The sequence below is a fragment of the Syngnathus acus genome, chromosome 5 (assembly GCF_901709675.1).
Source record: "Syngnathus acus chromosome 5, fSynAcu1.2, whole genome shotgun sequence".
Classification (NCBI taxonomy): Eukaryota; Metazoa; Chordata; class Actinopteri; order Syngnathiformes; family Syngnathidae; genus Syngnathus; species Syngnathus acus.
The window spans coordinates 6,370,386-6,376,073 of NC_051091.1; positions in this window are offsets into that span (position 1 = coordinate 6,370,386).

Here is a 5,688-nt window from a genome sequence, read left to right on the forward strand (position 1 = left end):
CTTAATGCTTTTCTTGCTCATACCACAAATGCATGTTCCATAGAAATAAGACATGAAAAATAAAAGAGCAAACAGGGTTTCCAACAGTGTAGAATGTAGCGTATGGAAAATGGAAACATTTATTTGGAAAAAGTATTCATGTTTTCAAGACTATGTATATGTCCATTATCGAAAACAAAGAATTATGAAAATGTGGAAGAAAATATAAATAGCTACAGGAGACCCATGTTTTTTTCAGAGGTGCTCGGGAATAACGGTAAGAGACCATTAACGATACACTAAAGTAGTAAACACAAGAACGCTAAAAGCGGCCTTGAAGCAGGTGGCACTTCCATAATGGCTCCCTCGGCACCCTACAATTTGAGTCAGAAAAGACCTCTGGGGCTTTTGATGCTTGTGTTATTTTACAGAGTTGTTTATTACAAGAACGTGGAACACAAAGAGGGAGATGGTGGACTTGCGTCATTGATTTCCCCCTTCTGATTCATTTTTTATGTCAATATTGAATGCCAGGCCTTTCAACATTGCAAATCAACAGGTTGACGTCAATTACCAGGTAGAATTTTCTTCTTCAGAGACCAGATTGACCTCTTAAACTTGGAGAAGCGTCATTGATGGGCCACCTCTCACCACTGCATTCGTGGGAGTTCTGACGCTAATGAGCCCATCAGGCTGGTGGTCATGCTGCGGGGACACTATACGTAACCGTGCGGCCACATCTCTGTCTCCCTTCGAACAAAACTCAAAGGACATGAAGCGCCTGCTGCGCACAATCGTCACTCAGTATTGTATCATCGAGGTTATATGATGGAATGCTCATGATAACGTATGATTATTTACATAAGAGTTAGGGATCTATTAGCACAAAAGAATGCACTCAATAGCTATTTATAATTGTAATTACGGCCCCGTGTCACGTTGCAGGGATTTGGTGTGTAGATTGTGGTTGATCCTGAGTAATTACAAAGAGAGCCCCCAGTCAGATGGTGCTGAAGCAGGCCAGTAATGTTCATCCGACACAGATAGAGCTTTTAAAGCCATTAGTGCAGATCTTTGATTTCATTTCAAAGCTACATTTGTTGATTGGGCATTCTTCAAATGATAGTCTTTTGAAATGGACTCGAGGGAGGGGTGATACACACAAAAGCATCATCAGGGGGGACAGCGACTCAAAGACTCCCTGCCAGTGCACATCAGTCTATTTGTGGAACGGCAAGAACTAATGTGGCCCACTTCCACATTAACCTTCTGTTTTGTAGCTTGGCATAATCAGCCGCTATACAGATGGTGCGCTGGGCACGCTGTCATTTGAAACTTTTTCAAGAGATGAGTCGAAAACACTAGCACGCTGTGACCTACATGCACTTGTCTCACCCAGTGCTAACAGATGCTGTAGGTAGAAGCTTAAATTTAGCATCAGGGGGGAAAAACAGAAAGAAAAAAAATTGAAATGAGCAAGCCAAAATAATCCACACAACCTTTTAGCTGTTAATAATCCACTAAAGAACAAACACTAGTGAAGCCTGATTATGATAATGTCTTGAAATCATTCAATATGTCCCCTTTAATGTGATTGAATGAATGCACTTTGTATACTTCAGATTGTTATTGGGCTGCATTTCAATTAAAGTGACAAAAAGCCAATACGGTTGAGTGGCAGACCTAACACCTAGTTGATTGACAGACTGCTTGATTGGGAACACCAGAGGTGTCACTCGCTGGGCATTGGGGATAGCTCTCGTTTTCTGAAACCAGGCATGTTGACACACTACGCGACAACATGTAACGATTGCCTCATCTCCAAATTCATTTGCAGCTTCATGATGGCATATTGGGAATGTTGCAGGAGAACAGATGCATTGCGGCACTCATTAACCCCCGTTATGGATCGTGGCCACAGTCAAACATGCTGCATTAAATTTCGTCTATTGTCACGTGCTTGGAAATGTGACGAATTTGGTTTTCACCTCGCTGGAGGAAAAATGGCCTATTTTGTAGACTTCTCTGTGGGTGTTAAATCTGTCCTTGTGATGCCTGCAGATCGTTAATGGGAAGAGTCTTCCGTCTTCACCTATAGGAAATGCTGGCACAAGCAACCGTCCTTGCAACCTTTGCAGGGTTGTTAGAACACTTGAGTGTGTTTATTAAAAGCTGGCAACAGTGAAATGGGAGGTTGATTGAAGGAGTGGAGAAGAAATGCTTTACTAGAAAGCAGCCAAACACACACACACTCACGCACACAGACACACACAAACAGCAAATTTAGTGAGTGAGTGAGTGAGTGAGTGAGTGAGTGAGTGAGTGAGTGAGTGAGTGACGTGAGTGAGTGAGTGAGTGAGTGAGTGAGTGAGTGAGGTGAATGTTGTTTGTCGCTATATGCCCCAAGATGGGCTGTCAACTGGACCATGGTGTGACCACAAGCAGTCCAGAGGTGTCAAGCTGAATCTAGATTTGAAATAATCACAGGTGTGCACTGTTGGGTGAATAAATAAATAATAAATATACAAATATAGATATATTCTCTCCTCTGACAAAGGCCAATGCAATAAATAAATAATCATCGGTGTGGGCGCAGCGACATGCAGGGATAACCTGACGATGACACCTTAAGCCAGACATTAAAAGAAAAACTCCGCCATAAAATGGGGATTAAGCAAAGAGACAGACACCCCTGCTTGCTTTTACACTTGCTGTAGAATGTCCTCATTATGCTATGCTAGACTCAGAGCTGTCATAGATAAACGATTATTTTCAACAAACAAAATAATAGTGTAGCCGAAATGTATTGTTATGCATGATTACATTTTCCCACATACAAAAATAAATAAATAAATAAATAAAAAGGGTATAACTCGATTTGAGGCACGGTTGCTGCTCTCGACACAAGCAGCACCTTTCCCACAAGGAGGTGACAACAATTCTCCAAAGCAGCACTGGTTGCTTTCAATAGTTTGGACTCTGCTACCTTCCAAGCTATGTTTAATTGGAATTCTGACAGATTGCTGAGAATTAGCCACTCCTGAGAAATGGTCACATTAATTAGGTCAAGTGTGTCACCTAATTGCTACTCAACAGCACTTAATGGGTTTTCTTTCGAGCAACCGACATTCCTTGTTGGTTCCCAGCTCGGACAGTGAAAAGTTGTCAATAAATATGTGAAGCTGCTCCACAAATTCAATGCAAGTAGTGAGAGGGGGATAGCCTTGTTATCTCGTTCTGACACATAGTTTATCACTGCTTTTCCCTGACTTGAGCTGATCTGGAGTTGAGGGAGACCTAAGCTTGGAGCTGTTTGAACTGAAACGAGTGTGACTTGATATTGATTGGATCCTCTCAGTCAGGCGTTCTCAAACCAGCATCCGGGGACTCAAGCCGTGACTTGGGGGCGTGCAAAATGGTTCAATCATTTGTCGCTCAATTGCATTCCTCCATAAGGGGTCTGACCCACCGATGAATCAAATATAGTAAACCAGTTTCAGCTCCCCACCTTACTTTCAAAAAAAGAGCTTCGTGCTAGGAGACAAACATGGTGGTGGTATTGCAATGGTCTGGGGTTGTATTGCTACTTCAGGACCTGGACAAGTTGCTGTGATTGATGGAACCAAGCTTCTGCTCCTTACAGAAAATCCGGAGGGAGAACGTTTGACTGTTGGCTTGTGATTTGAAGCTGAAGTGCACTTAGGTTCTGCAAAAGTCACCAGAAGGCCAATTTCTGAGTGGCTTTAAAAAAATAAAAATAAAGGGTTTGGAGTGGCCTTCTCATAGTCCAGACTTGCATCTGATTGAAATGCTGTGGCATGATCGTAAAAAGGTCACTTGTGTTCACAAACCCTCTATTGTTGCTGAATTAAAGCAATTCTGCTTTCCACTTTTGTACAAGTGGATGTTTCCAGTTTCAAGTAGTTGCAACAAATTATGTAAATTTGTCATCCCTTAATCAGTCACTTCAATATTATACCTTGGCGTGCAGCGTTTCTCGCTACCCACAATGGATAAAGGCCAAAGTACAATAAGTAGTGAGTATATATTATCATATATAATAAGTAGTACTTTAGCATATAATAAGTGCTAAGTCCCAAACTGGATAAAATGAGAAAATAGGAATATTAAGCTTGGGGGGAAAAAAAACCTCTGGCGTTTAGGTAGTTCCAGTATGTGTGGCTGGCGTTATGATTATGGGGAGGAAAAGAAATTCTCCGCATGGAAAACCATTGCACTAGGTCCATGAGGAAATGGATGTTACAGACATATAGAATCATCTGATAAGGAGATGATTGATGTGTGGTGCTCTCAGCAGGCGGATCCAAGGAACAGACGAGTTGATAGAGGGCAAGAGGTGATTCGGTTCAGGGTTGCTTGACAAACACTTTTATTATTAAAGTTTCTCTTCCTGCTATGAATGAATCAATCTGCTTGATGCTGCTCTTCTGGCCATGCGCTGAATACGTTATGATTAAAGAACATTGGCTTGTGGCATGGTCCAATAACATTAGTACCACTTTTGATTTCCAAAAAAGGAAGTTCACTTCCTTTAAAGTAAAAGCAGGAGAATACCGCAACACACAAACAGATTAAAATAATGGTGGGTACCGGAAAGTGATTAACTGAGCAAAGGCACATCAACAAAGCCTTTCAGGCCGAGCTACACACAAGCAGTGGAGGACAACAAGGACACAAACAGCGGGATGGGGGTGGGATGGATGGGTGAGGAGATGGACGCGGGTGGAGCCAGGTAAGGATAATGATGTGACTATACAGCATGAAAATTGGATGTACGTACATGAAATAGACAACTGACTTGCTAAAACACCCGCACCAACCAACAAAGAACTGTAGCAAACATTCGGCCTGTCCAAAGATAATAAGACTCAATTTTGTTGCGTTCCAATTATAACCAAGTACACTGCCAGAGGTAGGGGGGGGGGGGGAGTATTTTCTGATTTTTCCAGTAATTATTTTCCACATTTCCACCTGAACCAAACAAAACACGCACGGAATATTTATCTGCATTTTTGATGAATGTTGCAGGTTTGTAATTTTTTTGGTTTGTTTATTTTGCAGACCCCCTGAGATATCGGCCCCCCCAGGAAAAAATATCTTGGCTCCGCCAGTGACTTTGTAGATGATAAAACGATCTTTACCGTGGCGTTGGTTAACCCAAAGTTATTCATGTTGCCCAAAAGTAAAAGTAGGACAGCTTCTGAGTGATGTCCACTGTCTTGCGGCTATAAAAGAGCTCAGCACCAGTGTGCACTGTGCAGTCATTTGGTTTGTGCCCACTTAGGTACCCAGTCACTTACATTTTATGACTGTTCTGGGGCACTTGAAACGTACTTCTGTTGTTAGGGAGCTGGCTGGAAAAAACTATTCACATTATGACTCAAGCCATTCCCCAATATTGTATTTCTGATGACGTTATTTAATAAATTGCTAAATTGTATATAATGTACCTAAAGCAAATCCTAAAGGTGATCTCAGCTTTCCTTTAGTGCTGCTTGAAACAGATGTCTCGGAAATTGGAGCCAAATGACTGTTTCTTGGTAGGCAACCAGAGTGTGTGTCAAATCAATACAGTATCAAGTGCTTGTAAGTGATTAATCCACTGGAGGGACAATCTGAATGTCACATTCCAAACAAGTATGTGCAGTGGCGGTACCAAGATGCTGATGAACTCATAATTTAATGCGA